The 10,204-nt window shown below is 31.5% G+C and overlaps 1 long non-coding RNA gene across 1 annotated transcript; it reads left to right on the top strand.

Moving 5' to 3' along the window:
- Positions 1–6,880: 6,880 nt before the first annotated feature.
- On the top strand, positions 6,881–7,872 carry LOC138324584 (uncharacterized). The gene is made up of 2 exons (XR_011208650.1): positions 6,881–6,964; positions 7,337–7,872. It is a non-coding gene; the product is annotated as an uncharacterized lncRNA (long non-coding RNA).
- The last annotated feature ends 2,332 nt before the right edge of the window (positions 7,873–10,204 follow it).

Below are 10,204 nucleotides of genomic sequence, written 5' to 3' on the forward strand. Positions count from 1 at the left end.
GAATAATTATTGTATTTGATATTTTTATCGCAAATTACTTATTAATCTGTTGAATATATTTATTATTAAGATTTAAATTCAAACAGGGTATGATGTGATCCATTCACTATAATTTGTTTCATCCTAAATCATTACTGTCCACTTAAGACATTTTCACCCTAAGGCTTGTGGAAGAATGCGCAGAAAGTTATTATATATATAATTGCGTTTATAAAAACTTCTTATAAATTAATTATGATTTTTCTGACAATTTGAAATGTAAAGAATTGTTTAATATTTGCTATTAAATGGTTTAATGAAAACACAGTAAATGAGCTAAACTTAAAATTTACAAAAAACAAATAAATAGAAAAAAAACAAATTAGATGTAAAATTTTCTGAGGCCAGATTATTGCATTCTTTGATGTGATTGATACATACAAACCACAGTACTAGAGTATAACTACTTAAATCTTCTTCACGGAATCAAAAAACAGACAAATTTATGACATAACCCTTGTGTGATGCTATGATCTGTCTGGCTACATCTGTTATTGTTTCAAAAAAGCTACAGACAACTGTTTTATATGGTTACTTTTTTTTCATGGCATCATTTTTCACATTCTTGGGACTCAAAAATTGTACCTAGCCTAAAAAGTGTAGCAAGCCACTGCTACTACACTCCATCACACTAGTAAAAATAAAGGGAGGAAACTCTGAGCTATATGGTGGCAAAAAGATAAATGCAGTTTTATACTCACACATATTTTTTCTTTTATGATGTCAAGTAAATTTGTTTGCATTTCACAACGATATTTTTGAGGCTGAATTGAATTTGATTTCTAAGACAAGTAATTAATTTAAAAGAGATGACATAAAAGGAGTCAGATAAAACTTTGATATCACTATTTCCTATAATTTTGAAATTTGTCCTTAGTGGGCTTATATTTATAAGTTGATTATGTGTCCATTGTAATACTTTTTCACATATCAACGATGACCATTGTTTTTGTCTTTGCGAGGAAAAAATATCTTAAAGGGACTAATATATTCACTCAGGCTAATTCTATATACATAACCAACAAAGGCAAAATATGGCATAAGAAATGCGTAGATGCGACTGTTCTAAACCATTTCTTATGAAACATAAAACATAAAATATTGACAAATTCATACGTCAACATAGCATTTACGGTATTTCTTAATTAATATTGTTCAAGAAAATATTCAAAAATCGTTGCATCAATACTCGATTACAAGACAGACATAACTCACAATGACCGAACAGCACCGTTAAAAAACCCAGAATATAATTTCCCGAGCCAAAGTCCCGCAGCTTTTCTAACTAAATAAGTCAACCTCTATTACAACCAGCTCAGATAGAAATGTGATAAAAATGATATTTTTAGTGCAATGATAATCTCAACACTAATACAAAAGTACAAAACAACTCTACTAGTCTCTAGAGCACGTCTATCATACATCAGTTCTAACACCAGCGATGTTCATGATTAACAACACTAAGATTTAGCCGAGGGTCATAAGGGTTCTCGGCAATAACATATAATTTCGACCAACATATGCTGTAATGAGCGGTTAAAATCAATGCTAGTTCTGTATACACACTACACAACATGTCCACAGCCCCATAAGCGGCTTTTTTTTCAAGAGCCCTCATCACACATTAAAAAACCGACTGATATCTAATTTCCATTAGAACGTTGTTTTTTCCACGTATATACTTTTCTTATAAGTACAAACTTTTAAAATGTTCTCACTTTCATTAGACTGAATTGCCCCTTTAAGGTATGCCTCAGCATGAAATATCATATGGGTCCAATATTACTTGTGAAATATTACTTATGAAATTAATTAGTAAAATATTAGTAAATTAACACCATACCTTGGTACATAATGCATAATTTTCTTCCAATACAATATCATGTTACATATTGGATTTCATAGGTAATTTACCAGGTGTCCATTTCAACAATGGAAATCTTTACTCTGATTCATCAGAGTTACTTCCCTTTCTTTTACTCGGTCAGCACCAATGGAGTGAAACGAACTCTGATAGATAAGAATGGGATTTATTTTCAATAAAGTTTACATACATATCAACAAGCATGTTATTTGGAATTATAAAGTGCTACAGTATGGATTAAAACAGATTATCTTATAATTGCTTTTATTTGCGAGGGATTCAACTTTGCTATATTGGGAAATTGCACCCAAGATAAATTCCACGACCTTAATACCTGCAAATAAGATTTAAAGAATGACAAAGTAAGCATATTACAACTGTATAACATGAAATATTAGCTATTTATCAATTTTTGTTTGTGTGGCTGCTAATGAACCATGAACATAAAAACAGCAAAATTGGATTTTTTCATTACTATGAAATCAGCTAATCATAAAAATTTCAACCCACAAAACGATTTAAAATTCCATACCATGAAAGAAAATGCCAACTAAATTTCATGAGAAAGGTGTGAATAAGCCACAAAAAAGAAATCATGATATTTTATCCTTGTAAAATAAACAATTGTGCTATACATTTATAATAAAAAGTCGGAAAACATTGCAAATATTAAAGTTGTATGTATTTCAGTAAAACCACTAAAAAAGTTATGCATGAAGTTCTGGTGATTTTACTTATAAGTTATTATATTGATTAACTGATTGCCCAATACCAGGTTATTCGCTGATCTAAATTCATAATATAAACATGCAGTACAAGATCATAAATGTGCTTTAGTTTGTTTCTTTCTATAAAACTTCGGAAGAGTAAGTGGGGTAATTTTAAAAATGAAACTTATTTTTCTGATATTTTCTTTTTCTTTTTTTTCAATCTTTATCTTATTAGAGGCTGGTTGGTGTGTTGATGTCTGCCTCTTTGTATCAACAAGTGTTCAGTTAGCCAGTTTAAAAATGTTTGGAAAGATAAATCATTTGGGATATGGATGAAAGTTTCATCTTTGCTTGTATGGATTTTCTTTTGTTTGCTTAATTCTTTCTTTTTCTTTCAAGTAATTTTGTTTTCAAGCTCATCTGCTCTATAGAGTGCATTTCATGTCTGGGTTTCTTTAGATTTTAAGTCAGAAGCAGAGCATTATGTGTTTGTGAGACTTTCAGTATGTTAAAGTCAGGAGACTCCGTAAATATTCTAAGAAAAAAACAACTTCTTCGAATTAGCTTATCTTCAAAGATGTTACTTTTTTTCTTCAAGTGTAACTTTAATGATCTTTTCTCAAATGAAAAAAAAAGATAAGGTTATCTAAGTTTTATTTTTAAAAAAATGTACAAAAATCCCTGACTATAACCAAGAGTAGTTACAGTAAGATGTTTTATTTGTTTCCTTGTTTTTGTTTTTGATATTTTTTTTCATTTTGTAATCAGAATTATTTTTTGTCAATTCATATATTTAATGCTTTCATAATTATGTTGCTTTTTACAATATATGTTAAGTTTAATCATAAAGTTATTGGTGTGATGTTTTGACAGTCCAATCTGTAACTCAAAATTGATTGTAATACAAATCATATCTCAGTTGGACTTAGATCTTTTGATTATTAAGTCAATATCTATGTTCAATTAAAAAAATAACATAAATTTTATTGATGAATTTTAAAGTGCTGAGATAACAATACAATAAGAATAAACAGTAATAATTAATACATCAATACATCAAGTATTTTTATATTTATCTGGAATTACTTTTTTTGACAAATAGTCCCTGGGTTTGCTGGATAAACCCTGCATGTATTGTAAACTTGTTCTAAATGTTGTAACTTAACTCATTTACCCCTAGATATTCATAATGAACTCTCCTTGACTTTGAATTAGAAGAGTTCTAATGTGTTTTCAGGGGTCAATGAGTGAATTAACGTATTTTGTTAATGACAGACATTATGAGATTTGAAAATTGAGTTCTCTAAACAAGCCCTAAATAACATGGAATGTAGATCAATTTCTGCCACACCATTCACTTTGTATGGTGAAGATAACTTTGGATTTTTTCATCACTATTCACAAGTCTTTAATTTGTCAATTTCTTTGACACAACTTTCTTTTCTTTGTGATTATCAGAACTGTTAAGTTTTGATTTAGTATTTGAAATACACTGCCAAGATGCCATATATTTTTAATTGTATATTATATGCATTTTGTAAAAAAATCAGTACTGTGGTGAATTCATTGTTATGAAGAAAATCGTGATTAAATCCAGAAACATATTATATAATATATATATATATATATATATATTTCATATACATTTCTGTTGAATCTCAATTATTAAATCAAAATTCTGTGAGAAAAAATATTTTTTGAAAGCAATCACCATTATTGATTATTGTACAAGGGGAAGCAACTCCATTTGTAAAAAATTCCAAATTTGATCTTTTACCATAAAAATATACGGGATTCATCAATTTTTTTTCATCGATATTTAATTGATTTTTATTTGTTTTCATACTTAATCCAATTTTCTGATTGGCAGATACTTTTTCTTCACACTAGTCTACTCAACTTCGCTAGCCAAGGGTATTAGTCAGATTCTCTTTCGATTCTCGGGTGGTCCTGCACTGGGCCTCCTGCTGGATCACCGCAGTTGCGCACCTTCCATTTACGTAATAACCAACCAATTTAAAAGCTCGTATCATTGTTGTATGGTTGAAAAAATGGCAGCGCCCTATCAAACACGTGTTTTGTTTGCGACAGATTCCAAATACACATATGTGTGAATCATTTGTTAATTAGCAAGTTCGGACACCAGTTTTTTGTGTTTTATGCAGAAGTTCTGCAATGTCCAATTTTGTAACGAGATCACAGTGTATCTTTTAATTGTTTAATTTGTGAAACATAAACCATGCACATACTTTCCAATCTGTTTGGAGAGCAACGTCTCCAAGACGTTCATTTAGCTGGTATAAAACATCTAATTGATTAAATAGATAGTAATATAACTTCGCTAGGAGTTGATGTTGACAGGCATGACATGCCTGATGCCTCATTATACAAATGTAGGTCACTATACTATCACTATACTATCGCTTCAGTTCAGTTATGTTGACATATCAAAGCTGCGTTTTCATTGGTCGCCAGAACCTAGCCGCATCCAATCAGAATTTGAAAGCAAAAACACCTGTTCTGAAGTGAGATATGCCAAGGGTAGTAGGAAGAGAATCAGACTTAATACCCTTGGCTAGCGAAGTTGTAGTCTACTATGAAGAAAAAATCTAAGAATGGCATGAAATCTTGACATTATCATGACGCCACAATAGAGATGTCAATGTAACGTATTGATCTAGAAAAAATAAGTAATGGAATAGAGTGTTTAAACGTATTTGATGTTATCATGAAGTCTGAAAAAATGTTTATAAGCACTGATGTCACTATTTTTTTAACTTCTATGCGGATTCACACAGATTGCAAACAAAAGTTTCTTTCATTCCACCATGAAGTTAAAAGATAGTGACATCAATTCTTAAGTATTATATCGAAAAGTGTGAGAGTAAATCAAATTTGCTATTATGTACTTAGTGAATTCCAGATGTGTACAATTTTGTTATTTTTTGTTAAATTTCATTTTCAACTTGATCCAGTTTGATTTGACTGTAAAATGGAGGTTTAGCTGTATTTTTTGATTGGTATAGGAAATGTATGAGAGATTGAATGATGAATAAACTTATATTTTGAAATTTATGTTTTGTTGTAAATTTTGCTGAAATGTGTTTCATCTGCCTCCCATGATCACAGCATCACTTCTTTTCTTTGCTGCTGACTTGAGTTTTTTACTTGAAGTGTTTATTCCAGATTTATTTATGATTTGTTGAAAGGACACAATTTAAATCCTTGAATGGGGGCGGAGGGGGGGGGATGGAATTCATGAACTTTGCTACTTCAGGATCTAGGACAGCAATAATAATTTGATATCAGGAATATCATACGCCATGTAAACTTTAAATATGTAGGTACAATATTCCTTGCATCCTCGATATTCCATGCATTATGGATATCTATCACACATTAGTTATATCCACCCCTAGACTATATCAAAGCATTAATACTGAGTGAAGACTCTGTGTGTGAAAACAGATGAGGCAGCTAGGTTGGTTCTTTGCTATACATTTAAACAATCAAATAATACTACACTGTGTTCCTATTTATAAGTTGGGCGTCATTCTCTGTAGGCCTGTGGTTGGCCACTTTATTTCTCCTGAATACTGACAATGATAGTAACTCCTGAAATGTCAAGGATGCATTCTTTGTTATATCAAAGTATTCAAATCAATCAACTAAGATCAAACGGGTTTTTTTTCATTTCAGAATATTTTGTTTGATGTTATGACAACAGGTCAAGCCTATCAAAACACTCTATAGAGAATAAAAATAACATACAAATGTATATAATGCTATGATGATTATATAAAGAAAACTAGTATTACAAATACCTGGTAAATGTATAACGCATTGAAGGAATTTTACAATCCTAACCAACAACGTAAGTTTTTATATTTCTGGTTCATAGGCGCCTGGTACGGAAGCGTATTTAGGACATCAGACAAAAAAATAGCAATCTGCCCCGGCAAATAAATAATCTGCTCGGGCAAGATAATAATCTGCTCGGGCAAAATAGTAATCTGCTCGGGCAAAATAATAATCTGCTCGTACAAAAAATAATAATCTGCTCGGGCAAAATAATAATCTGCCCATGCAAAATAATAGTCTGCTCGGGCAAAAAGATAATACTATACCCGGGCAAATTAACTATCTGGCATAATGACCACACGTACAGGCAATATGCCAAATGGTAAGCTAGTAATAAGCTCAGTAAGTAAAACAGCAAAGGATGGATGAGTATATTGGTGTATATTTCGATCTCGGCTTTAGCCAAAAAGGAATAACAGAATCACGGAATATATATCAGTCAGAGACTAAACGTCAAACGAGCTACACGATCTTGCTTCGTAATGGAAAGGTATGTACCAGACAATTTATAATTAATTAACAGAGATTTATATCACCTACGTCTTTGATTTTAAGTAAGTAATGATAATATCATGCCTATATCCTTGCCATCGAGAGTGATTTGCATAAGTTGTATAACTTGTTTCGTAATCGATGTAAAAAAATAAAGTTTATATTATTGAAAGTGCATGTTTTTTTACAGAATAACAAAGATCAAAAGCGATGTTTGTAATATAATAGCCTGACCAAGTACTTGATGAGGTCTCTCCTTTTTCGACTTACGGTTATCCCTAACCCTAAACATGAATACTCTTGACTGCATCTACATTATTAGTATTTTTTTTTTTTTTTTTTACCATTTACTTTTGTGTATTTTTTCCAGATAAATATGGATACAGTGGCAAAGTTAGGACCCCATAATCAGGAGCTTGCACAGTTTCTTTGTTTGGGAGACCGCATGGATCTTCTTAAGTTTTGTACTGAGAAAAAATCCAGTATTTGGCGAATCGAAGAACTCAAAAAGGAAGAAAAGACATTATGACTCCATTAGAAAGAAAATGATGCTAGCTATAGGTAAACCAAATGATCGTGATGGAGAATCTGACGAGGAAGTGACAAAAAATCACACAAAATGATTGGAAATCAGAATGCGAAAAAAAAAAGAAACTAGGACAGTAGAGATCGGGTGGTACCATGAAGGCGTTAATGTTCGAGGATGCCTTGGAGGTGGGACCAGGAAAATGACTGTGATGCAAACCTACACGGTTGACAAGTTATTTTCAACTCAAAATGTCAGTATAAATGAAAAGTATCAAGTTTAATTTCATGTGGTCGAAATTCGTTTCAATTCAATATTCCCAAAGGCGTAGAGTCAAGTGAACATGTGCCCAATTTAAACATTAAAGTATATTTCTTATGCTCTAGTTTTTATTTTTTTTTTTTTTTTTACAAAATATCTTATAAAGTATACAAGATATCTTATAAAGTATATAAGATATCTTATAGCATATATCTTATAGCATATAAGATATCTCATTAAGTATATAAGATATCTTATATAATTATATAAAATATCTCATATAAAAATTAAATAAGATATCTTATATATGAATATAGTATTTAAGATATTTTATTCAATTTTCTATATAAGATATCTTATATCGTATATAAGATATCTTAATTAATTTATAAGATATCTTATATAATTGAAATCTCGTTGCTATATAAGATATTTTATATAGAATGAGATTTCGTAGCATTTAACACCAGAAACTAATTTCTCCCTCGAGCATCATTCGGAGCACTTCGGAACACATTTTAGAATCGTTCGCAATGACAAAGATGCCACTGAAAGGGAGAATCAACCGCTGTTTGGTTGCATTCATCGATGTATTGAAAACACAGAAGCAGTTAATTTCCCATCACTCTACAGTTGGTAGTAGACTAAAGGTTACACATTGTGCACACGGTGTGAACTACGAGTGGACACGGAGTGCACGAGGTTTAGACTACATGTAGACACGGAGTGCACGAGGTTTAGACTACAGGTAGACACGGAGTGCACGAGGTTTAGACTACAGGTACACACTGAGTGCACTACGTGTGAACACGGTGTCCACTACAGGTGGACATCGTGTCCAGGTAAAATGTCCACTACATCAAGACCACAGACAGACTAGATGATGTGCCACAGATATATGAGAAAAAATGTATTTATTCTGCAGCCTATATGGATTTTGACAGATAGAAATATTTATTGCGATCAGAAACATAATATTTATTGCAACATAAAATTGCCGTTAATTACTGGAAATCATTCGTACTGTAATGTTTATTTGAATAGATACATATAAAGTAAAATGTATCAATACATATTATCATACAATTTGATTTATAAATAAGGACGTTTATTAGAAGTTATAAAAGCAAATTAAGTGCGTACGGTAAACCACGTACTGGTTATGTCTCATCAATGGATAGTTCAAGTCCGCATTTTCCCAGTAAAAACTATTTTTCTTAGCTAGTGATATGTAGTTTAAAGATGAAATTCTTTTTCGAACGTATAAAGTGATGAACCTTGCGGAGAGTAAGATTTTCAGTGTTAGCAAATCGTCGCCCAAGAGATATTTTGATCGGCAAAAAATTTTGATTAAAAAGGATATATTGATGGGCATAATAAAAGCAAGGACATCATGCTAAACATAAAATTTTTCATAAAATTTTTAACTATGTATGTATGGAATATAGTTTTCTAAACGGCAAGGTGCGCAAAATAGTTTTAATCCTGTCAAATGTATAATACGTATACATTTGCTACATAGAACCTGGCGCGTTGTAAAGCATTGGAAATAAATTATGTGAAATCGTCCATAGACGTTAAAAATCGGCATTAGAAATTACATTTTATTGTGTCAACCGATTGAGGAACCTGTAAGCACTGGCTTATAGAAAGCAAAAATTTAGTATCGGGCATGTGGCTGTTCGTGAGCATCAACACTATTCAAAGGACCGATCGCAAAAATGTAGGTCACATGCCTGATAATAAATCAAACAGACAGAATCAAAATAAATCCAACTTCTACACATTTAAACTGTAGATTCATAGTTGTTGATTAGATTCTGAATTTGTCACAATTATATTAATTCTAGAAACTCTGATAATTTGACAATATCCTATTCTGACCTTCTTTACAATGTGTGATCTGATCATACATGTATACATAGTATATTATACACTTAAAATATGCCTGCTCGAAAGGTAGACCCCTCGGCTAGGACTGCAGTTGCCATGGTCACTTGGACTTCATACTGTTCCATCAACCACACGGATATGATAATCTAAATTACCTAACAATGGTCAGAGTGGGGCCAGGGGCCTGGGGCCTTCTTTGGGCACCCTTCAATATGTTCAGTCAAGTGTATCTCAGACTAACAACACCTGTATACATGAAGTACCTTATCCCAACCCCAGGAGGTCCCTAGCATACTGTACTTAGGTGGCAGCCTCTCTACATATACATTGTACTCATCACACAAATACGAAGTTATACAACAATAGTAGTCAATAGGGATAAGTATTTTAACTGGTAGTGCATTTTAATTTATTTGATAATGAAGCTTTATATATTAAAATAAAAAATAATTAAAATACCAAGTGTATAATTAACTCATTATGAGGAAAAACGGTATAAAGCTAGTATATTAATAATCCGAAATAAAAGGCCAAAATAAATAAATTCAAAGTAAAATC

The sequence above is a fragment of the Argopecten irradians genome, chromosome 5 (genome assembly GCF_041381155.1).
Source record: "Argopecten irradians isolate NY chromosome 5, Ai_NY, whole genome shotgun sequence".
NCBI lineage: Eukaryota > Metazoa > Mollusca > Bivalvia > Pectinida > Pectinidae > Argopecten > Argopecten irradians.